We start from the raw sequence: 26,644 nt of genomic DNA on the forward strand, positions 1-26,644 counted from the left end.
AGATAATTTCCTCATATTCCACCTTCTAGAATAATGGAGTCAGCCCAAATCAAGCCCAAGCTCCTCATCTCCATTTTTTTTTTTTAAGTAACACTTTATTATTATTATCATTATTTTAGCTGCGCCGTGCAGTTTGCAGGATCTCAGTTCCCCGACCAGGGACTGAACCTGGGCCACGGCAGTGAAAGCCCAGAATCCTAACCACTAGGCCATCAGGGAACTCCCTCATCTCCATTTTTGAGAGTAGGTATTGGAAAGTAGGGTGTGCTCCTTGGAAGTCAGCCTTATGATCAAGTCATTTCTCTAAGTTCTGGTTCTAACTTCCCCAAGCCACTGCAAATGAGAGTTCAGTGTGCCTCAGAGCTCAACAAAATTATTCAAATTATGACTAGGTTCAAGACTACATATCTTCATCTCGAGTCTTCCTATGCTTCCCCTTTATACTCCCTTAGTTCCTTGAAGATCACCAATTGAAGTTTCAGCATCTTCATGTGCAAGGTCTCGCAGATCCTGGGTAGATTAGCAAAGCACACTGTAGGCGATCACCAAGAGCCTTGGCCTTTGGTTGTTCTAGGCTGGAACCCATTACTTAGCTGCCTCAGGTGTTAGTTCCTCTTACCAGCATTTGCTGTCTTTTAGAGTTCCATGATCATTCTCCTTCATCCATAATTTAAAGTCAGACAGGCCTGGGTTTGAATCCCAGAGGGACCACTAACAGGCCATATGATCTTGGGCTAATTTAACATCTCTAACCCTCAGTTTACTCACCAATAAAATGGAGATGACATGCTTCCTTTTCTGACTTCTGGAGAGAACAAAGATTTTATGTATAATATATTTTTATATTTATATATATACACATACCTCATCCAGTTAGAGTTAAGGTTTTATATATATATATATAGTGTGTATATATATATATATATATATATATAATTTTATATTTATATATATGTGTGTATGTGTGTATATATATATAATATATATATATATATATACACACACACATATAATTTAGCACAAGGGTTAGCACAAAGCACAAATGCAACAAACAATTATCTCCTTCTGTTACTCTCCTGGCAGAGAAGCAAAATACTATTTTAGCAGTATTTTACTTTCTCTTAAGCCTATATTGTCATTGCCTCTACAGCCCCAAACCTAGGCATTTCTTCCTTGTCTCTTATTATTGCTAAATATACAATTAAGCAAGCAAACAAACAAAAAGAGATTCTTTTATTGCCCTTAAGACTTGGTTTTTGTTGATGTTGTTCATTTTATTTAGCTTGATTATTTTTTGCAAGGCTTCTGCTGATTCTAGACTTGGACTTATTGCTATTACTATTACAAGATGAATGTTTTAGATTCTCCCAATATTAAATGCATCATTATTATTGACTGAAAGCCTAAAGCATCCAGGAAACAGTAGGGCCCCCTTTCCTGCATTAGGTAAAAAATATTTCAGACTTGGTGGTGCCACAGTGGCCAAGGCTCCCCAAGGCTGCTCTGTTCCTGAGGAAGTCTGTCTACAAGGCAGAAGACAGTTGATTCCTATAACTGCTGCTGTAACCAAAATCTCTACCTCACTAATAACAATGAATTGTACTATGCCTTGAAAATTCACAAGGCAAGTTAGAGCAGAACATGAAAGAGGAAGAGCATGAAGGGGCAGATGCCGTGGGAGAAGAGAAAGAGAATTTTGCTTTCGGTTTATCTGATTAGGCTGTGATAATGCCCTCTACAGACCTGTCCATCACTGCCGCGCTTAGGTCAGACAAGAGTCTGACCCGAATGCCTGGGCAACAAAGGGCAAACAATGCCAAATTCAATTTTAGCTGATTTTTGACAGAAGGAAAAAATATTCTTTAAGGAGCCTGTTGAGAGCACCACACGAACCTCACATTTTTCATTTTTGACACCTTAAATCTTGTGTTAACACTTCATAGAATAAAACAGAAAGCAAAATATACAGCGGAGGCAGACAAACAGGTAAATGCTGTCTGGGTTCCCAGTTTCTGCTCCTAATCCCAGGAATTTAATCTCTTCCCTGGATCCACTTTAAAAATTGATTTCCAAAAGCAACATTTGCTCACCTAGGGAATAGATGTTTTTCTAGGGGAAAGAAACCAACTCTATTCAGGCATATTTAATTATCTTTTTTACGTATGGCATATTTAATTATCTTTTTTTTAAACTTTCAGTTATTAGGAAAAAGTAAAATTATGCTCTCCAAGGCCCAGAAATCTTATACTTGTCAACAATCTAATATTCAATGGACTTCAGGCTTTTTTGCATGATTAGTTCAATTCTGTGTCAGCTCAGATCCTCTGAGAAACAAATGCCAAAGTGGAACAAGATGTGGAAGACATGTACTGGGGGAAGCACCTGTGGAAGATAAAGGCGAGAGGGGTCAGGAATAGGAGGTGAGAGCCTTCTGACCATAGTGCAAGTCTGACCACTGTGAAAGGAGGGAGGGAAGGAAGGAGGCCTGAGTAGGAGGAACTTCAGCCTGCAGTATAATTCTGAGAAGGTCTTGGCCAGGCTGAAGGGGAGCCTCAGAGCAAAGGTCGCCTGTCATAGCAGGCATCAGACATCAGCTAGTATATATACATATACTAGCTTGGAAAAGCAAGTGATGTGGATCAACTTTGCTAATAAGATTTAAGTGAAGTCTTGGCCTTTTTATTGAGGGAAATTAAAGAGTCTATAGATTTTTGAAATTTTCTTCATACTAGTTCTGAAAGGATGCTAATTCCTGGGGACCCAAAACACCACTGGAGATCAGTATTCAGAGAGAAGACTTATGGTACTCAGGTGATACATGAGGTTTGAGCTCAAGACTATTTTACAGGACCTACCTGTAAGGAAATGGTTATTTCCTTAGTGCTTGGGTGTATAATTGATGTAACTGGTCTAATCTCCACACTGGAATGTGGCAAAATGCTGTAGGAAGGCCAAGTGGAAGCTCTTGGAATTCCCTCCACCCCATTCCCGACAGTCAACCAAAGCAATACCACATCCCTAGGAGAATTGCCAAGATTCATGCCAATACCAAAGACTTAAAAGATGCAGGTGTGGCAATTCCTAACATTCCCATTTAACTTTCCTGTTTGGCCTATGCAGAAGATGTATTCATCTTGGATAATGATTATGGATTATTGTAAACTTAATCAGGCAATGCCAATTGTAGCTGCTGTTCCCGATGTGGTAACTTTACTTGAGCAGATTAACACAAGTATCTGGCATCTGGTACACAGCTATTGATCTAATTTTTTTTCCCTTCAAACAATTCTCAAGGATCACAAAACTTTTGCTTTCTACTAACACAGGACAATAACACACCTTCACTGTCTTACCTCAGGGTTATGTCAATCCTTCTGCTTTCCATGTAGTCTCTGCCACAGTCCCCAGAGGTCTTAACCATCCTGACATCCCACAGAACATCCCACAGAACATCACATGTGTCTCCTTCATGGATGACACCATGCTAAATTGCTCATCATGGGCAGAGAGTAGCAAATATCTTCATGCTTATTCCCTATAGTAAGTTTCCTCTGCTGACATAACTAGTGTAGATTCTATTTTCCTGTCTGACTCAACTCTAAATCCCACTTTCCAAACCAAAAATTATAGACCAGACGTCTAAACCAAACAAAAAATTATTGCTGGGGAAATAATGTATAGACAAAATAATAGACAAAAATAGACAAAATAGACAAAATAATAATGTCTATTATTTTTCCATGGAAGTCTGGGTTTCTCCATAAATGTCAGATATCTTTCATATGATTGATATAAGTATCACAAGAGATATTCAAACAAATTTCACCACTGGCTTCAAAACTCCCTTTGATGCCTTTATATGATACTGGAGTAAATTCTGGTCCTTTGGCTAGTTTCTCATTGTCTATGAAGCGAAAAGCATGTTGTGGGCTGAATTGTATCTGACCCCCATTCATATAATAAATCCCTAACTCCCAGTACTTCAGAGTACAATGGTATTTGGAAATAGGACCTTTAAAGATGTAATTAAGTTAAAATGAGGTTGTTAGAATGGGTCCTAATCCAGTATGACTGATGTCTCATAAGAGGAAATTTGTACACAGAAAGAGACGTCAGGGATGTGCACACACACACAGAGAAGACCACCTGAGAACATGGTGAGAAGGTGCCATCTGCAAACCGAGGAGAGAGGCCACAGAAGGAACCACACCTGCCGACACCTTGATGTTAGACCTCTATCCTCCAAAACTGTAAGCAAAATTTCTGTTGTTCAAGCCATCCCGTCTGTGTGTGGTATTTTGTTATGGCAGCTGTAGCGAACTAATACACAGCCTATGGTGTAAAGAGGTAATATGGCTTTTAAAACTTTCAGTAGTAAGAGACAAAGATCACAAGACAAGGGTGAAAGTGTCTTTGTCTTTCTGTCTGTTTTGGTGTGTTTGTGCATCTTTGTCTCTATCTGGATCCCTACTTCCCCACTGTCTTTCCCTCTCTTGATGACTCTTTCCTGTTTTGTTTTGTTTTGTTTTGTAGGGGGCAGAGGGTTTTATTTGACCCCCTCTTTCTCCTTCCTTCCCCCAAACTCTCTTCCAATTAATTCGTTAATAGTAATGATACTTACTCTGTGTTAACCACTATTCTAAGAGCTTTACTTCTATCAACTCATTAAAACCTCACAATGAACTTATGAAGTAATTACCACCTTTTATCCCAGTCTTATAAATGGGGAAATAGAGGGACAGAGAGGTTAAATAACTTGTCCAAGGCACATGGTTAGCAAGTGACAGAGTTCAGAGGTGAGCCCCAAAATTCTGACTCAAGAGCTGGTGCTCTTAATCGCTATGCTAAGCCAGATTTCACGTAAAAGAGAAGGATGACTCTGGATATGTCCATTCCTAAATATGCTATTTTTATTGAATTGAAGACAAATGGAGAGAGTATTTTATATCTTATACCTAAGTTAAAGTCACTTTGGAACTTTTATAGCCCTCATTACTTTTCCTTGGGTAATATTAAAAAGTTGTCTCTTTTGGTAATGGCTGAAGTCCACACACACATAATGCAGAAGAGTCATATACACACAATTTCTAAATTCAAATATAAAAATTCTAATGATAATGAATTAGAAGTATGCCTTGATATTGTAACAAATACACGAGTGAGTCACTTTAATCCTCACAGGAAACTTGTAAGTTAGAAGGAGCTGGTACATTACCCATACTTTACAGATGAGAACATCGAAGCCAGGAGACACTGAGGACAAGCTAGACTACGAGGCCATGAGAAGGAACCTTGGGTATCAACTGCAGGGCCCCCAGCTCCCTTTACACCACTCTTAATGCCGCTCAGAGAAGAAGTCAAGTATGCTGCAACCCTAGTGCCAGCATTTGTTCAACTGTCACGACATCACTTCAGCCAAAGCACAGAGAAGATGCAATGCAGTTAGAAGGAAGATTTTACAGTTTTCTGTGCCTTGGCCTGGATAGCATCGTGACTCAGAAAGAGAAAAGTGGATCATGGCACCATATCTGGCTGCGTGAGATTTTCCTCCATTGATTTTTTTTCTCCATCTACTGCTCCAACTTGATCCTGTTTAGTGAATGAGCCTGACGGCAAACCCAAGCCTGCATAAAAAGCTCCCTGCTGACGCTCTGTCACAGCCGCTCAACCTAGGCTCCCAGGAACTTGGGCAAGCGGAAGAATCCTTTGTCTTCAGACTATGACAAGAGTGGAAAAAAATCCCAACTATTCGGCTGTGTAGCATCATTCGAGCATGCCTTAATGGGGAAGGTCTAATGAGGAATGCAGCCTTTGAAAAATCGAGCTTTAACAACCCCCAAAGCATTCTCACTGTACAATTCTACACCATTATCATTAATAGGATTCAAACTACAAATCAGAGATTATGTTACTATTTTACCCAGTTTGATGGCCACGGATGCTTCTTTTCTTTACTGGTTACGTTCAAAGAGATCTTGGCCTGTTATTATAATCAAATGTGCCGGAGCAAACATCCCTATTCTTCGTGGATTCTATGGTGGTAGCAGGAATAAGAGAATAAAAGAAAAGCCAATTTTAAACTACCAAATGAACCGCAGCTGCTCCAGGCCCCTTCCAATCCCCCCTTCCTCTCCTGTTATTGACCTAGTAATGGATTCCTGTTCTTGAGCTTAACTCAACTTTCAGAGGGGAGCTGGGCCTAAAACCAGTTGGAATGGTTTTTGAAGGTACCCAGAGGTCCTTTCCAAACACAGGGCACAGGTTTCTGGGAGGTAAAATTCACTTATATTTTTTCCTCTATAATTTCTCCCAAAGCAATTCAAGAGCATTCACCTCCAACACTGTACTTTGTGCATGGTTAAAATGTTTCCAGTTAAAAAGAAGAAAAAGACAAGGAAGGCTAAAATACTTCAAAAGTATGTGTGTGGTGGGAGATTTATACGGTATGTGTATTATATCTCAATAAAATTGTTATTATTTTTAAGCATATATGTAGTTGGGAAGGGGAAAGAATGGATAAACATGACTGAATATAGAATACTCCTGATTTTAAAAGGCACCACCAAGGGTGTGGGTAATGGGAAGTTAATGCTTAATAAGGACAGTTTCAGTTGTGGAAGATGAAAAAGTTCTGGAGATGGATAGTGCTGACGGTTGCACAATAATATGAATGTACTTAATGCCACTGAATTGTACACTTAAAAAATGGTTAAAATGGTAAATATTATGCGCTATATATTTTACCACAATAAAAGTCATCATTTTTTTTTTTAATTATTTATTTATTTATTTATTTATTTATGGCTGTGTTGGGTCTTCGTTTCTGTGTGAGGGCTTTCTCCAGTTGCGGCAAGTGGGGGCCACTCTTCATCGCGGTGCGCAGGCCTCTCACCACCGCGGCCCCTCCCGTTGCGGAGCACAGGCTCCAGACGCGCAGGCTCAGTAATTGTGGCTCACGGGTCTAGTCCGCTCCGCGGCATGCGGGATCTTCCCAGACCAGGGCTCGAACCCGTGTCCCCTGCATTGGCAGGCAGACTCTCAACCACTGCGCCACCAGGGAAGCCCATCATTTTTTAAAAATTAACAAAAACCATTACTACATCAAGACTACATGTTTATTGTAGAAACCTTAGAAAAAGAAATGAAAAAAGAGGAAAATATGAATCCCTCAAAATCCCATTATCTGGACACAACCATTTTTTAATACTTTTGTATATATAGCCTCCAAAATTTTGTCAGAAACATATAAGTAAATAAAACTGGGGTTGTACTAGGTGTATTATTTAGCAATCTGCTTCTCACTCAAAAAAAAGAAATATATGTATATATATCTTTCCATGCTTAGATAGATAGATAGATTACAGGTACAGTTGGCCTTTCATATCTGCAGGTTCAACCAATCATGGATCAAAAATATTTAAAAAAAAGATTCCAGAAAGTTCCAAAAGGCAAAACTTGAATTTGCTGCATGCTGGCAACGATTTGCATAGTATTTACATTGTACTTATAACTATTCACATATTATTTACATTGTATTAGGTATTACGACTAATCTAGAGATAATTTAAAATATACAAGAGGATGTACGGAGGTTATATGCAAATATAAGGCACTTGAGCTTCTGAGGATTTCAATATCCAAGGAAAGGTCCTGGAACCAGCCTCCCTTGAGGACTGAGGGATGACGATATACACGTGTGTGTATATGTACACACTACATTTGCATCATCATTTTTAGTGGCCCCATAGTTGTTGACATTTAGATACTTCCAGCTTTTTCTTCTTTCAGATAACGTTATCAGTGAACATCCTTGTACATACATCTTAGATGATTTTTTCTTTAGGATAAACTCAGAGTTATATAATTGTTGAGTATGCACATTTTTAAGAGTTAGTACTTGGTGCCCTCCTGAAAAGACTGAACCAATTTGTATTCCCATGGAAAATGTGTGAAATTACTACCACCAAGTGCATGTTGCTACTCTTCCTCATCTTTTTCAGAATTAGAGGTTTAAAAAAAGTTTTTAGTGAAATAAGTCAGGCAGAGAAAGACAAATACTGTATGTTTCCACATATATGTGGAATCTAAAAAGTAAAACAAATGAACAAATGTAACAAAACAGAAACAGACTCACAGATGTAGAGAAGAAATTAGTGGTTACCAGAAGGGAATGGGGTAGGGGGAGGGGGCAAAACAGGTGAAGGGGAGTTTTACAAACTACTAGGTATAAAATAAACAAGTTACAAGGGTGTAATGTACAGCACAGAGAATATAGTCAATATTTTATAATAACTTTATATAAAGTATAATCTATAAAATATTGAAATACTATTTTGTACACCTGAAACTAATATAATACTGTGAGTCAACTATACTTCAATTTTTAAAAATTCTAACTCATTTAAATTTTTATTTCTTTAAATACTAAGGAGAATAAATGCTTTTCCTAGATATTCCACAGCTCCCTGTTATTCTTTTCTTGTGAATTGCATGTTCATGTCAACGCTTTTCCTACATATTCCACAACTCCCTGTTATTCTTTTCTTGTGAATTGCATGTTCATGTCCTTTCCCAATTTAGCTTTTGTGTGGGTTTTTTCCTTATTTGTATGTAGGAGTTCTTTTATATTAAGGATCTTACCCCTATCATATCTTTTATCATATCATTTTAGCTTATGGAGCTTCTGCCATGAAAATATTTTCAATTTTTTCATAGTCAGAGCTGTTACCCTTTCTTTCCCTTATAATATTTGCCTTTGGCTATCGTACTTTCCTTCCTCCAAACCATATCAATATTATCTATATTTTAAAGCGTGACATAATAAAGGCCATATATGAAAAACTCACAGCTAACATCATACTCAATGGTGAAAGACTGAAAGAAAGCTTTTCCTCTAAGATCAGTAATAAAATAATGATGCCCATTTTCACTACTTCGGCATAATATTGGAAGTTTTAGCCAGAGCAAATAGGCAAAAAAAAGAAATTTAAAAACATCCAAGCTGGAAATGAAGAAGCAAATTATCTCTATTTGCAGATGACTTGACCTTAGATGTAGAAAACCCCAACAAGTCTCACACACACACACACACACGCACACACACACACACAGAACTAATAAACAAATTCATCAAAACTACAGGATACAAAATCAATGTACAAAAATTAGTAGTGTTTCTATGCCTAGCAGTGAACGATCCAAAAAGGAAATTAAGAAAACAATTCCATTTACAACAACATCAAAAAGAAAAAATATTAGGAATAAACTTAACCAAGGAGGCAAAAGACTATACACTGAAAACTGCAAAACATTGCTGAAAGATTAAAGAAGACATAAATAAATAGTAAAACAGCCCATGTTTGTGTATTGGAAGACTTAGGCTTGTTAAAATGTCAATACTACCCAAAGAGAACTATACATTCAATGCAATCCCTATCAAAATCCAAGAAATTTTTGCAGAAAAGTCCAACCTAAAATTCATGTGGAATCTCAAAGGACCCCAAATAGCCAAAAAAATCTTTAAAAAAAGAACAAAATTGTAGGTCTCACAGTTCTAGGTTTCAAAACTTACTACAAAGCTATAGTAATCAAAACAGTGTTGTCCTGGCATACAGACAAACATATAGACCAATGGAATAGAATAAACAGCCTAGAAATAAACTCTTACATATACACCCAAATGATTTTCTACAAGGGTGCCAGGACCATTTAATATTCAAAAGACAGTCTTTCCAATATATAGTGTTGGAAAACCTGGATATTCACTTGCAAAAGAATGAAGTTGGACCCTTACTTTACACCATATACAAAAATTAACTCAAAATGGATCAAATAATTAAATGTAAGAGCTAAAACTATAAAACTCTTAGAAGATGCAAAGGAAAAGCTTCATGACATTAACTTTGGTAATGATTTCTTGGATGGGACAACTGAAGTGTATGCAACAAAAAAAATCGTGTGCTTCATCAAAATTAAAAACTTTTGTGCATCAAAGGACAATATCAGCAGAGTCAAAAGACAATGCATAGAATGGGAGAAAATATTTGCAAATCATATATCTGATAAGGGGTTAATATTCAGAATATATAAAGAACTATAAAACAACAACAAAACAATCCAATTTAAAAATGGTCAAAGAACTTGAACAGACATTTCTCCAAAGAAGATATACAGATGGCTAACAATCTCTTGAAAAGATACTCAACATCATTAATCATTAGGGAATGCAATCAAAACCACAATGAAATACCACTTCACACCAGTTAGGTGAGCTATTATTTAAAAGAAGGAGGAGGGGAAGGAGAAGAAGAAAATAACAAGTCTTGTGAAAGAGGTGGAGAAACTTGAATCCTTTGTGCATTCCTGGTGGGTAATGCAGCTGTGGAAAACAGTATGGCATTTCCTTAAAAAATTAATCATAGAAAATAAAGCATTTTTCAATTACAAAAAAAATAAAGCATTTTTCCAGTTTCACGTAGAACTACCATGTGATCCAGCAATTCCACTTTTAGGTATATACCCCCCAAAAAGTTGAAAGAAAGTATAATGGACTGATTGTTTGTGTCTCCCCCCACCCCACCCCGCAAGTTCATACCCATGCCTATATTTGGAGTTAGGAAGTGATTAAGGTTAAGTGAGATTATAAGGGTGAGGACCTGGTGTGATAGAAGTAATGTCCTTATGAGAAGAGACACCAGAGAGCTCCCTCTCTACTCCATCTCTGTCTGTAAGTCAGGAAGAGAGCTTTCACCAGAAACCAAATGGCCAGAAACTTGATCTTGGACTTCTAGCCTTCAAGGACTGTGAGAAAATTAATTTCTGTAGTTTAAGCAAGCCAGTATTTTGTTATGGCAGTCCAAGCAGACTACGACAAAAGGTACTCGAGTAATATTTGTACACCTATGTTCATAGCAGCACTATTTACAATAGCCAAAATGTGGAAACAACACACGTGTCCATCAACAGATGAATGGGTAAACAAACTACAATGGAGTATTATTCAGCCTTAAAAAGGAAGGAAATTCTGACACATGTTACAACAAGGATGGACCTTGAAGACATTAATGATAAGTGAAATAAGCCACAGAAGGACAAATACTGTATGATTCTACTTAAATGAAGTACCTAGGGTAGCCAAATTTATAGAGACAGAAAGTAGATTTGGGGGAAGAGGAAAATGGGGAGCTGTTTAATGGGTACAGAGTTTCAATTTGGGAATATAAAAAATTGTGGAGATGGATGGTGCTGATTGTTGCACAACAAGGTGAATGTACTTAACACCATTGAAATGTACAGCTAAAAATAGTTAAAATGGTCAATTTTGTTATGTATATTTTACCATATTCAAAAAAAATTTGAAGTGTGCCTGCTAAAAGTATTTAAACAATACAGAAATACATGAAGTAAGCTTATGAAGTAAATTTATTTCATTATTTTATATGTAAACCTTTAATTCATCTGGTTTTATTTTGGTGTTAGGAATGAAGTGGATCCAGCTTTTATCTTTCCTGGTCACAGTATTATTATTAAATAATCCTTCCTCCCCCAACACCCTTGCTGATTTAAAGTTTCTCTTTCATCATATACTAATTCTTATCTATGTAGTGGATCCATTTCTAAATTTTCTATTTTGCTCCATGGTGCCATTGGCCCGTCAATTTGTTCCTGCCTCGCAGTTTAAAGTATCACACTTTAAGGTGTAATTTATATGATATAAAATGCACAGATCTTCAGGATACAATTCAATGAGTTTTGGCAAATGCATACATACACATAGCCCATACCACTATTAAGATATGAAATATTTCAATCACCCAAAAAGATGGTTTGTGCCTCAGTCATTCCCCAACCATCCCCATCACAGAAGCAACCATTTTTCTGATTTCTTTCACTGATGATTCATTTTGCCTGTTCTAAAAATTCATGTAAATGGAATAATTCAGTATGTACTCCGCTGTGTTCTACTTTTTTCACTCAGCACAGTGTTTCTGTAGTTTATCCATGTTGTTGCACGTACCAGTAATTTATTCCTTTTTATGGTCGAGCAGTATTCCATTGTGTGGATGTGCCACAATTTCTTTACCCATTTCCTATTGTCAGATATTTAGATCGTTTCTACTTTGGAGCTGTTATGAATACAACTGCTACAAACATTCCTGTACAAGTCTTTATATAAACATATATTTTAGTTTTCCTTGGAGAACCATACTTTTAGATTACTATAGCTTTATAATAAATATTAATATTTACTAGAGACATTCTCCACTCATTATTTTTATATTTTCTTTCTTAAAATGGGCTATTTTTACATTATTCTGCCAAAACATGCCTTTGGGAATTGTTGGAATTTGATAGATTCGTTTAAGAAAAACTAACATCTTGATAACATTTAAGCTTCCCATTCCAAAACATGTTACATTTTTCCATTTGGTCAGGTCTTCTTTTACGTTCCTCAATAAAGTTTTAAAATTTTTATCAAAAAGTGCTGCACATTTCTAGTTTAGTTAATTCCTAGGTAGTTTTATTTTTTTATTACTACTGAAAATTGGTACCTACCCAACCCCCCACCCCCTGCCCATTATTTTTTCTTATTATTATTGCTTTTCCACAGGAGGGATCTCAATTTCTTTCTTTTTTTTTTTTTAATTTATTTATTTTTGGCTGTGTTGGGTCTTCGTTGCTGCACGCGGGCTTTCTCTAGTTGTGGCGAGGGGGAACTACTCTTCGTTGTGGTGCACGAGCTTCCTATTGCGGTAGCTTCTCTTGTTGTGGAGCAAGGGCTGTAGGCGTGTGAGCTTCAGTAGTTGGGGCACGTGGGCTCAGTAGTTGTGGCACACGGGCTTAGTTGCTCTGCGGCATGTGGGATCTTCCCGGACCGGGGATCAAACCCATGTCCCCTGCATTGGCAGGCGGATTCTTAACCACTGTCCCACCAGGGAAGTCCCTCGGTTTCTTTTTAAAATTGTCTTGTATCCAGCCACCTTATTGAATTATTCTTCTAGTTATTCTATTATGAACTATTTTAAACATTTACTTTGCGGAGGATTTTTTTCTCTGAAGAAAATGGAAAGAAAATTATCTCTTTCTAAAGCCCCGCTGGATTGCTTTCCAATCCTGCTTTCATTGTCACACTCCCTTATAATCAGTGATGTGACCTACCAACAACCCCAACCAGCATCTCCTTTCTCTTGTGTTGACTATAAAACTTTAGGGAAGTCAATCGTCAATAGGAAAGTGACTTATACCATTCAAGAACACATTTTGAATTAAGTCTAGCGCACGTGAGAGCTAGAGTCTATAACAGAAAAACAATGGGTTGTTGTTGATTAGTTAATTACACAAGTATCCATCATCTTTTTCCATGAAGAAGCAGCCACTACACATTAGCAACAAACATGTAAACGTTCACCATAGATCCCCTGGATCTGAGACAATTTTGATCAGCAGATACTGGAATGGAGGACGATAGCAAGGACTTTTGTAGACATTTGAGAGACTCTTCTCCCACATGTCATGGGTCCCCACGAGAAGTCAGAGTGGACAGCCAGGAAAGTTACCATGGGGCAGAGAGAGCAACTGGGCATCATCCGTGGTCAAAACGTTCCTGCTCTCAGGTGGCTCATGCCTCCCACATGGCTTCGTAAAGTATAAGATGGCCCTCGTGAAATGCTTCCTCACCCCTCACTCTGAAATGCTTCTTTTCCTTCTTTATAATCTAACCAGTTCAGCAGCTTACTCACCTTTATAACCTCCAAAGGGGTAAGACTTCACTGATTTCCATATCTCAATGAACAAAAATTTCTCATACTCGATTGCTAGCACCCCTCCTCTTCTGCAGTATTAACATTTTTTTCTGTTGCAATGTTAAATGCCTTTGTGTCCTCAAACTCTACTAAAGAGTGAAATTCTATCCTCAGCAATTTAGCAAAAACTTCCATATTTTACGTTATTCTGCTTTCCCAGGACACTGCACCTTTATTTCTCAAAACATGGGCAGAATTAAACACATTTAAGATCCTGACATCTGACAACAAGGAAGGCACTCTTCCTTCAGAGAAGATCCTAGAATCCACTGCCTAGGTCCTCTGAACGTGCCATATCAGGTCTCATTTCCTAAGTTGTCTGATTTTTTTTTCTCTTTTTTTAAAATTGAAATATAGTTGATTTACAATGTTGTGCTAATTTCTGCTGTACGGCAAAGTGACTCTGTTATACGCATATATACATTTTTTTTAATATTCTCCTAAGTTGTCTTACGAACAACTTTTTAGATTGTCCTGATTCCCTAAATAATTAGGGCACTGCAATGTTGTTTAGAGCTTCATTTTTGTCGTCTTCCTCTACTACTTTAAATTTCAGTTAATGAAATCAATACTAAATGCTGAACATGGTGAGTAATATCTGTTTGTGATTCTTCCTTATTTATTTTCTTTCTCCTTTTTTGTTTCTTCCACTTTTTATTACCGGAATAAAAGTGGGTTTTTTTCTTTACAGTTCAATGATTTTTAATATAAAGTTGTGCACCCGTCACTGCCATCTACTTCAAAACATTTCCATCACCTCAAAAAGAAACTTTGTACCATTTACAGTTACTCTCCATTCCCATCCCTAGCCTTAGGCAACAATTAATCTCCTTTCTGTCTCTATAGATCTGCCTCTTCTGGACATCTCACATAAATGGAATTACATAATGTGTGTTTTATTGTGTCTGGCTTCTTTAACTGAGCTTAATACTTTTGAGGTTAATCCATGTTGTAACATGTATCCGTATTCAGTTCCTTTTTATTGCTAAATAGTATTCTGTCATATGGCTAGACCATGTTTTGTTTAACCAGTTGGTGGGCATTTGGATTTTTTCCACTTCATGGCTATTGTGAACAACGCGGCTATGAACATCTGAGTATGTCTTTGTATAGACACACGTTTTCATTTCTCCTGGTTATATACTTCGAAGTATAATTGTTGGGTGATATGGTAATTCCATGTTTAAGAAACTGCCATCTGTTTTTCCAAAGTGGCTGCACTGCTTTACATTCCCACCAGCAATGTATGGAAGGGTAGATTTTTTTTTTTTTTTTTTTTTTAATTTATTTATTTATTTATTTTTGCTGTGTTGGGTCTTCGTTTCTGTGCGAGGGCTTTCTCTAGTTGCGGCGAGCGGGGGCCACTCTTCATCGCGGTGCGCGGGCCTCTCACTATCACGGCCTCTGTTGTTGTGAACAGCCTCCAGACGCGCAGGCTCAGTAGTTGTGGCTCACGGGCCCAGTTGCTCCGCGGCATGTGGGATCTTCCCAGACCAGGGCTCGAACCCGTGTCCTCTGCATTAGCAGGTAGATTCTCAACCACTGCGCCACCAGGGAAGCCCCCGGAAGGGTAGATTTTTAACCTCTATGAAATGACGGAATAAATAGGACAAACCAAGGAATTCTGACTAAGAAGAATGCATCTCTTACCCTGCTTGAGAGATGGGAGGTTGGGAGATGATTTTCTTCTGTGCTACTTTCTGAATCTATTTTCTGTTCCACAGGTTCCCTGGAACTAGAGTGGGCATGAATGTGCTCAGCAATCAATGCCATGGGGTTAAAATGAACATCGACTTGCCAAGACCGCCTTCATTATAATGAAATGCCCCTCCCTGTGCTCACATACAGAAAAACGCAATTTTTAAAAAATGCTTGTTAATTCCCACTGATGCAAAGAAGCAAATACTTATCTTCCTCACCATCTCTTTTTTTGATAGCATATATGTTTATTGCTCTATTACTCAGAGTTCAGACTGCTGTAAAAGTGCTTTAACTGAAGGAGGGAACAATGCCTTTGGCATTATTCTATTCAAATAAGAACGTAGAAGAGAGAAGACTGGAATCATATTTAGTTTCCTTTGAGCTGCCAATTCCATATAGCTGACAACATGAATTATATTACATAGAATCTATTCATTATTCTATCCATTCAAGAGCAACTTGAGGTTTAAGGCAGACTAATGGCTGTCACATGAAGCTACTGTTTGTCAGTCTTCAGTGAACTCAAGCAAAAAACAAGGAAATTGGGAACGGACAACATAGGGAGTCAAAGAATATTCATACTGTGGGGAAACAGCTCCAAAAGAAAAGAAGCTTCTTGTATTGAATTTGGCAGTGGTACAAGTTACACCAGGAAACTGCATTTCTGTGTTGAAAAGTTATTCTGTTATTTTGGGGTTGGGATGGGTTGGAAATCATTTTACTGCTTATTTAGGTACCAAACTTCATACCATTGACAGGTTATACTGTCAAATATTCTGGACCTCAAAATATGTTGTTCATTTTTCTTCTTGTGCTATATTTATAGAATGAATTGAGAAAGAAAATAAGCAACATAAATAAAATTCTTGAAAAGAACCTATGCTCAGAGGCCCCCCACAAAAATCAGACAGAAAAAAAAATCTTCTGTCTGTTCTGCTCATGGGGCCCCATTTTCCTTAACCACTAAGCTACATAACCTACAGAATAAAAGAACCCATAGAACAAAAGAGAAACTGGATTCTCCTCTCAGAGGGGAGGGGAAACTCTCTTGGTGCTTGACTGATACAGAAAAAAAGAAATAAGGATAAAAACAGTGAGACTTATCAACCCATTCAATGGAGAAAAAAGAGAAAGGCAAGCCCATCAGTGAGAGGGCAGAAGATGAAAGAGAGAATTGCAAAACATCATATCTAGGAATGAATTTCTCCTTTTCTTAGCACCCAAGAAAATATTAGGTCTAAGAAAGTATGGGATTCCTCCTGCTTGAATTTCAGAGCAGAGTAGAAAGAGATCTATTGTACGTTAGATTTTAGGTTCTGGCTTTCACTTAGCAAGCATCCTCTAAATGGTGGTTATCTTGGTTTGGGTTTCCCCAAGCAGACTCTGAGACAAGAATTCAAATGCAAGGAGTTTCACTGGGAAGTAAAGAAAACTGAGAGGGAAGTGGGCAAAGGAGGCAGGGAAAGGAAGGCAGTCACATTATCAAGCCAGCTACAACCGTGGGCAACTCCAGGAGCTAGTGGAAAACGTGCACCTCACTGTTATCCCATCCAAGGGATGAGAGAGTTGGACTGGTCACCTTCTGACTCCACTCAGTCACGGGTGGAGGGTTGCTCCCAGAGTCATTAACCAAAGGGGAGGCAAAAGAAAGTCCATAAGCGAAGAAATGCAGATGCTGACAGTTGGAAGTCAAGCCTCTGTGCACAGCAGTGAAAGGTGAGGGAACGTGGGTGTGGCCGTGCCTGGGTCTGCTTCACGTGGTATAAAAACAACCAGAAACACCTCCCTCTTTGGGTGCAGGGACCTTGTTTGCTGTTGTTTCCCAATTCTGTCATATTTTAGGCATTCAGTAAATAATGTGTTAACTAAATGTGTTAGTGAATGCATGAAATAGCTTCAAATCCTGGCTCCATCATTTGTGAAAAACCTCTTTTCTCATATATAAAAACAAACCTTGGGACTTCCCTGGTGGCGCAGTGGTTAAGAATCCGCCTGCCAATGCAGGGGATGCAGGTTCAAGCCCTGGTTCGGAAGATCCCACGTGCCATGGAGCAACTAAGCCCCTGCGCCACAACTACTGAGCCTGCGCTCTAGAGCCCGCGAGCCACAGCTACTGAAGCCCATATGCTTAGAGCCCGTGCTCCGCAACAAGAGAAGCCACCGCAATGAGAAGCCTGCGCACCACAACCAAGAGTAGCCCCAGCTCGCTACAACTAGAGAAAGCCCGTGCGCAACAACGAAAACCCAATGCAGCCAAAGATAAATAAATAAAAATAAATAAATGTTTAAAAAACCTCATTCTACGAAATAATAAATGACATAACCTAAGATAGCACCTGACCCACAGTAGGAACTGAGTAAATGTAGTTCTTATGTATCGATTTCCTTCTTTCTGCCATGCAGTCTTCCCTCCTTTATTTTGCTTTTGTCTCATAGAAAGGAAAGGTGGCTGTAGCATTTGATAGTGCCCTAGTTCAGAAATTTGAGAAATTTGCAATGTATCTTTTTTTTTTTTTTTTTTTTTAATTTATTTATGGCTGTGTTGGGTCTTCATTTCTGTGCGAGGGCCCTCTCTAGTTGCAGCAAGCGGGGTCCACTCTTCATCGCGGTGCGCGGGCCTCTCACTGTCGCGGCCTCTCTTGTTGCGGAGCACAGGCTCCAGACGTGCAGGCTCAGTAATTGTGGCTCACGGGCCCAGCCGCTCTGCGGCATGTGGGATCTTCCCAGACCAGGGCTCGAACCCGTGTCCCCTGCATTGGCAGGCAGACTCTCAACCACTGCGCCACCAGGGAAGCCCTGCAATGTATCTTGACCCAGTGGAAGGGCCCACACCAACAGTTTCTTCTTAAAAGTCAAATTCATTGACTTACATATGTAGGGGAAGCTGTGATAGCGGTTCTTTCAAGAGAGGGCCAACACTTTAATTGTAAGTTTTGAGCCAAGAGCACCACTATGCAACTATGAATGCAATCCTGAAGAAGCACACTAATTCTTTTCACCTGCCTGCTGCTTATATTGAGGTCAATGGCTGACTTTTTTTTGACCTGATGCTCATCAGTAATTACCCCAAAGTGAAAATATGAAAAAAAAAATCAAGGAATAATATGAAAGTGTCAGGTATTTTCTGCCTTCTCATTCCCCAAATTCACTCACTCTCATACTCTTTTAATGTTTTATCTCAACACTCAACATGTGTATTTCTTTCTAGAACTCAGCCAGATCCCAGGTCTGAATTCCAACAGCTCATTTCCCAGTTTCCATGAAACAAGGCCTGAAAAATGTGAACTTCTCAGAGGACTGCACACAAGAAGATAAAAGCTTAAATTACACCCATACAACTTCCTCCATTAAAATTTATAACTTTTCAAAGGAAAAGAGTAAGTCAATTAGTTCTAGAAATCCAATCTTTCTTCTTACCTTCCAACAAATGTGTGGCTCAGGATATAATTTAATACCCAAAGTGCTAGGCACTTAGTCCAACTAACCTGAAGAGTGCTTATTCCACTTAACTTGCCTGTGTTTTGACATCTTTTTAAAATGTTGAGATCTTTAGAGTTCTAGGATCTGTCTAAACTACATTTCCAGGAGCCAAGTAAAGGTGAAGGTTGAGGCCAGTTGATGGACGCTCCTCCATGAAAGAACATCTGTTGTGCTGCTGAGCTTATAACCAGGTCTCTTCACCAAGTTGGGGGGCATGAACTTGAAGCCTCCCAGAAAATCAGTCCTCTACCAGTTTGAAACTCAAGTCTGACTGTGATTCAAACGTAGGCTTTTTCATTGACCCTGCCTGGGGTCAAACCTTTATCTTTCCTTCCTTCACCCTTTGCAGCCTTTTTTCCCCTCACTTTCCCTTTCAGTGCTATATTTTATCCTCTATGTTTCTGAAAAACACAGTGGGCTAAATGAGATAGTGTATTCGTTTCCTATTGCTGCTGTAACGAACTACCACGGACTTGGTGGCTTCAAACAACAAAAATTTATCATCTGACAGCACTGGAGGTCAGAGTCCAAAATGGGATTTATTGGACTAAAATAAGATTTCAGCTGAGTTGTGTTCTTTTTAGAAGCTCCAGAGAGGAGTCTTTTCCTTGCCTTTTCCAGCTTCTCGAGGTCACCTGCATTCCTTGGCTTGTGCCCTACATCATTCTGACATCTGCTTCCATCTCTCTCCTCTCCGACTAGTCTGATCCCTATATTAACTGGATCCAGCCCCTGTTAGCTATAAACTGTTTAGTGTTCATTTAGTCAATTCGTGTTTCTCCTGGGGTAAAAGGCTTGATTTGAGGGTTAAGGTTTTATCATGGCTTAACGATGTGATGGAGTGTATCCAGCCCAAGAGGTAAGCCCTAGGGTTTAGGCTAGTGAGAGGGGGAAGTTTAAGTCAATTGAGGAGACAAGGGCGTGATAGAAAAGCAAAGGCAAAGATGATGACTGTGCATGGAGATGAAAACACAAGATCTCAGTTGAAAAACAACAATCAGAGAGGTCAAATGAGACCAAGGTTAGAACCTGACAGAAATAAAAGATAGCAGGAAGCAGAGTCTGGGAAAGTGGGGGGAGTCCAATTTAATTCTTGAGGTTGATATCTCAGTCACACCCCTCATTTCATGGCGCAAGTGACCTTCAAGATACCATTGAGCTGCCTGACTTCACAGAGTTCACACATCCCACTTCTTCCCCCAGTCATCATGACATGGGACAAAGTAGATGGAAGGATTCTTTGGAATTATAAAATGACAATGCAGTTTTTACTTTAAAAGGTATTTTTTAGGCTTAAAGTTTAAAAGGTCTTCAATCAGCCCCTAGCTACTTTTATGACCTTAAGCAAGCTTCCAGTTTCTTCACCTATAAAGTGGAATTAATAGTAGAATCCGTACCTCACAGAGTTTTGTGACGCTTATGTGAACTAACATGCCAGTTACAGAGCAGGATATCAGAAAAGTGAGTCATATTGCTATGACAAATCTTGTTGTCTTTAAGTGAAAAATAACCCAAGTGATCAACAGTTATGAGGTGGAGGGGGAGAACTTTCTCCCAACTAATTACAAAAAGAATATTTACTGTTTATTTATGCATAATTCCATAAATCACAATGAATTTTGACAGTTATCTTTTGGAAGCTTCTGTCTTGTTGTACACCCAGGAAGTGCCTTAGAAATGTATGAGGGAGAGGAGAGGCTGGCTTTAAGAGTCAGCATAGGGACTTCCCTGGTGGTCCAGTGGTAAAGAATCCACCTTCCAATGCAGGGGACACGGGTTCGATCCCTGGTCAGGGAACTAAGATCCCACATGCTGTGGGGCAACTAAGCCCAGGTACCACAACTACTTAGCCCGCGAGCCTCAGCTAGAGAAGAGAAAAACCAGCACGTCACAACTAGAGAGAAGCCGGCGCACTGCAACAGAAGATCCCACGTTCCGCAACTAAGACCCGACGGAGCCAAAAAAAAAAAAAAAGCACAAAAAAATCACCCAGAGTTTAATTACATGCAATTGGCCCATCCCACCATAAGTAGAGAAAGAATTGTGGTGTGATGTACCTTTCCTCACACCCTGCATTTAAGTTCAGTCCAAGGTCCTTTCTACAACCTACAAGGTCCTGTCTGATCTGACCCCTGCCTCCCTTTGCATTTGATGTCATACTGCTCTCTCTCCTGCCTACTGCTATATACTGAAAATGTGTCCTTCCCAAATTTCATATGTTGAAACCTATACCCCCAGCGTGATGGTATTTGGAGGTGGGGTCTTTGGGTGGTGATTAGGTCATGAGGGTGGAGTCCTCATTAATGGAATCTGTGCCATTATAAACGAGACCTCACAGAGCTCCCTTGCCCCTTCTACCATACGAGGACACAGGGAGAAGATGAGATCTATGGACCAGGAAGTGGGCCCTCACGAGATAATGAATCTGCCAGTGCCTTGATCTTGGACTTCCCAGCCTCCAGAACTGAGAAATAAATTTCTGTTTATAAGTCACCCAGTCTATGGCATTCTGTTATAGCAGTCCAAACAGATACCTACTATACTGCAAAAACATCTTTCTTCATATTTCTGAAACATTCCAAGACCTTCTTACATCAGCCTAACTTATAAACCTCTTTTATATGTGATTTCTTATTTCTCATTAATCAGGTCTTAGCTCAGAAGTCATCTTATTGGAAAACTCTTCTCTAATCATCCTACTTAACATAAACCCTGCTCCCCATACCTCTACCTAACAGATACTACCATTCTGGAACTCATCTTTTTTTTTTTCATAATAACCCTGAAATTACCATATACAAACATATTTTCCGCCAGTCGATTTCTACTGAACTATGAGCTCCACAAGGGCAGGGAATTATCTGTTCAGGTAGCAACTGTTGGCCATGATACGGAAAATTAGCCAAGTATCATCTTTGTTATTTGAGTTGCTAACCTCTGTTTGGTACCTACTACTCTCCCACCAGTCCATAACGTCATGTCATAACTAAACTTCGGATGTGTTTTGTCATTTCAAAGCATTGTTATATAATTTAATCCCTTGGATACTTATAACAACTCCATTAGGTGAGAATGTTCCATTTTTATAGATAAGGACACAGATTCAGGAAAGCTAAGTTACTTGCCCACAGTCACACAGCCAGTTAAGACTATGGTAGAGATGAAATTTGTTTATTTTCACTCCAAGCCTTAGAGTGTCTGGGATGTGTGTTTTGCTACACTAGACAGCCTTGCCTAAAATGAAAAGAAAAAAGATAACATAGAAATTACAACCCCAGAGACTCCCCTGGTGGCACGGTGGATAAGACTGCATACTCCCAATGGAGGGGACCTGGGTTTGATTCCTGGTCAGGGAACTAGATCCCACATGCATGCCGCAACTAAGAGTTCACATGCCACAACTAAGGAGCCCATGTGCCACAACTAAGGAGCTGGCGAGCCACAACTAAAGAGCCTGCCTGCCGCAACTAAGACCTGGTGCAACCAAATAAATAAATAAATAAATATTTTTTAAAAAACCCGAAGGCATTACTAAAAAAAAAAAGGAAATGACATATATTTAAAAAAAAAAAAGAAATTACAACCCTAAATCAATACAGACATACCAAAGGGCATTAAATATAAAGGCTTTAGATAGATCTTATAAATCTCTAAGGTAAAATGCAGTTCAAGATGGAGAAGGATATAATGAATAGATGCATGAATGGCTGAGGAATGAAAAAATGCAGTTGATTTAGAAAAGCCTCCTCTGAAGGCAGGAAAGAACTGTCACTTCCATTCTACAGATCGAGCCACACAAGTTCTCTTTTGTGGGGATAGTCATTAGAAGAGGGGAAGAAACAGTGCTTAGATTTAGCAGAGTCTTTGCCTTGTTTCATTTCGTTTCGTTGAGAAGGGCCCAGGTTGTCAGAGCATAAAAGATGGATGGACTCCTGAGATGGACCCAGTGGGAAAACAGTGACTCTGCAGCTCTTTGGATCAAGATGTTTGCTGTTTGGAAGTACATCAAAGGGAGAGACGTGGAAGATTCTGTCTGTGGGTTAGTTAAGATCCAGAATGTCCTTTAGGGTTTTGTTTTTTTCAAAGATTGATAGAAAGCCTCGCATTACGTGTCTCCAATCACATTGTGGGTTCACTAAAATGAGACAGACAAATATTTCCTAAATTGTGTTCCCTACATAAGAGGCAGTGCCTTGGGAATCTATTACCTTTAAAAGAAAGCAGAGTTCTTACAAATGCTAAGAGCCATCTGGCACATCACCTCAGCATGCTGCTTGAATAAAAGTTAGTTCCAACAACATTGATAGGATCACAAACTTAGTTTTTATCTAAAAACACATAACCTTTAAGCAAAGTTTACATTGTTTCAAAAAGTTAAATCAAAAACACAAATTTCCTTTTTCTCCCCAATCAATTAAATTCAACAGACATTTACAAACATTATATATGTGCAAGACATCATTAAATTGAAAATCAAACTCAACTTACTTAATTTTTTAAGCAGGGTTTTCTAGTATATACTACCCTTAACATCTTTCTAATAAAGACTTTAAAGAAGATCCTCTTTAATATTTCATTTGTCTTCCTCTTCATTAATATATTTTCATTTTCATCATTGTTATGCATAGTTTAAGCATTGTGGATAAGAGAAAGAAAAGAAGGAAGAAAAGGAGGGAGGGAGGAAAGAAAGGCCCTTAGCTTCCAGAAGTTAGCAGCCTAACTGGGAGCTAGGAAAGTGTGAATGGCACAAGCAGAAAGCAATTAATTATTCTCTCACTAGCTGAGCTTTGCGTGCACACACACACACACACACACACACACACAAATTTGTTTGCTATGGCAGAAACCATCTTGGCAAATAACTGAACTTTACTGTATCTCAGTTTTCTCTCTGTATAATGAGGAAGTTGGATTAGATGATAGCTGAGATTCTTTATAGCTCTAACCTCCTATAGGTCATTCAACATTTATTGAGCATTTGTTGTGTGTGAAATGGGAAGTATTTCGCTAGGAGAAACAGGATGTACAGCCTGAGTAAAACTCATTTGGCTTTAAAGTGATTACAATTTACTGGCCAAATGCAAACAACTACCTGTACTAGAAGATGGCACAAATAAAGGTGCCGGGAACATGCGAAGAAGGAAGACTTGATGCAAATGCAGGACGGAAGGCGATGGAAAAATGAGGGACCAAACAAATTAGTTTAAGGACAGCAGACAGATGAGGCTACCCTAGTACGAAGGGCAAGTGATGTTAAAGGAAAGAGCAAGAAAGGTAGGGAGAGAACCTCAGAAAGGACTGGCTATTTTAAAAGGTCAATAACAAGCTGATCTAGCTGGGTTCTTGGAAGGAGATGAAAAAGATGACTTTGGGATGAACTAAACCAACCAGCCCAAGGTCTTGGGAAGCTGCCTAAAAGTCAATTTCACATTGAACTCAGAAACCGGCTATCATAAACTCATAAAATAATCCTTGTTTTAGTGCAGAAGAAATGGGTCAAGAGAGATTGTATGGCTGATGTTGGCGTGTTGAAACTGAGGATCACTAAGGAAGCTAGAAGGTTGTAATGTGCTCAGTGTGGACAGATGGATATAGACAATCCAGAAATGAGGAAATCTCAACATGGTCATCCAGACAACTTAAGTATGCTCCAAATGAGTCATTTCCTAACCTAAGGGCTGTTTCTATTTCCAAGGCTTCTCACAATGTAGTAAAGCAGCTCATTTCATCTTGAAAGGGCAGGTTGATTGGGATGTTTTGGATGATTCTCTTCAGAGGAGGAATTATGAAGAGGATTCAGGGATTATCTCATATCACTGAGGCTAGAAAAACCCAATGAAAATATCCATTTTAAAATCTGAGTAGTGTCAGCCATTAGGAAGACAGGGGGCATAAGTTTGAGGTTAGCCTCTGATGTCACCTAGCAAACACACCCCCTTACAGATAAAGAATGGAGAGATGGGGTTGGGATAGGGGTAGTGAGCCAAGCCTTGGTAGGGGAAGGCTGAGATTTAGATTGACAGGAAGAGGATGATGGTGTTATAGGTGGTAGAAGCAGATTCAGAGAAGGAGGGGTAATGGCGTGGAAGATGGAAGCAACGGGATTTACTTGTGAGATGTCACAGAAGACAGTCCAGCCAGAGCAAAGATACCTCCCAGGCAGGTAGGAATCAGGAGCATTGATGACATAAGAGACAATGGCTGACCTTCAACTCTGAAGCCCAGGATTTTTTTTTTTAACACACAAGAGAAAAAGCCTTTATTTTTTTCTACAAAGGACATCAGAGGGTAAAAACACAGGACCAGGAGACCAGGTGTGGAGCACCAAGACTCCTGTTGTAGCCAGTACTTCTTAGATACATTGTCTCCAACCCAGCCCTCTGACGCATCCAATTTTGGGGGACAAGTGCAATCATTTCCAACAACAGGGCCATTCAGAAACACTTCACTTATCCAAAAGCTCTTCAGAGAGGATCTCTGCTTGACTGCTTCAAGGAGCTCTCTGCCAGTGACAGCTTTTCTGTGGTTGTCGAAGGACGGTCTAGTTGCCTCCAGGCTAATCTGTTCCAGTCGCCAATTCTCCAGAAAGCCCAGAGCATCCAAGACCCAGGAGCACCCACTGAAGTCTGGGTGGGTTTGCTTTAGGGTTTCCCCCAAATAACTAAAATAAGCCTCCTTTTCCCTCCTCTTCTTCCCAAGGGCTGAACTGGTACACTCATACTTCTTTTTGGCTAGAGTATACATTTTAGTCTTCTTCCTAGGGAAGACCATGTAAGCACATAAAGTACATGTGGAGGTTTTAATCCTTTGAAGTGCACAAAAAAGGTGCCTCTCCAGGTGGAGACACCACAACAATACTTACTAAGAAATGGTAAGTGGCCCCTCCTTTTATGGGTCTTGAACTACTTAAAGGAGTTCCTGTACCTATTTTAGGGGACCCTTACAGGACTAAGATTTTTTTTTTTTAACATCTTTATTGGAGTATAATTACTTTACAATGTTGTGTTAGTTTCTGCTGTATAACAAAGTGAATCAGCTATATGTCTACATATATCCCCATATCCCCTCCCTCTTGCGTCTCCCTCCCACCCTCCCTATCCCACCCCTCTAGGTGGTCACAAAGCACCGAGCTGATCTCCCTGTGCTATGCAGCTGCTTCCCACTAGCTATCTATTTTACATTTGCTGGTGTATATATGTCCATGTCACTCTCTCACTTCGTCCCAGCTTACCCTTCCCCCTCCCCGTGTCCTCAAATCCATTCTCTGCATCTGTGTCTTTATTCCTGTCCTGCCCCTAGGTTCTCAGAAACACTTTTTTGTTTTTTTAGATTCCATATATATGTGTTAGCATACGGTATTTGTTTTTCTCTTTCTGACTTACTTCACTCTGTATGACAGACTCCAGGTCCATCCACCTCACTACAAATAACTCAATTGCGTTTCTTTTTACGGCTGAGTAATATTCCATTGTATATATGTGCCACATCTTCTTTAACCATTCATCTGTTGATGGACACTTAGGTTGCTTCCATGTATAGGACTAAGATTTTTTGTTCTTGCCACACTGTGCAGCATGCAGGATCTTAGTTCCCCAACCAGCGATCGAACCCAGGCTCCCTGCATTGGGATCGTGGAGTCTTAACCATTGGACCACCAAGGA

The 26,644-nt window shown here is 39.3% G+C and overlaps 1 pseudogene; it reads right to left on the reverse strand.

Annotated features, from left to right (window-relative positions):
• LOC132366222 (histone H2A.N-like) overlaps window positions 1-25,773 on the reverse strand; it is a 54,244-nt pseudogene extending 28,471 nt beyond the window's left edge.
• Window positions 25,774-26,644: the final 871 nt, after the last annotated feature.

This window comes from Balaenoptera ricei, chromosome 5 (assembly GCF_028023285.1).
Source record: "Balaenoptera ricei isolate mBalRic1 chromosome 5, mBalRic1.hap2, whole genome shotgun sequence".
Classification (NCBI taxonomy): domain Eukaryota; kingdom Metazoa; phylum Chordata; class Mammalia; order Artiodactyla; family Balaenopteridae; genus Balaenoptera; species Balaenoptera ricei.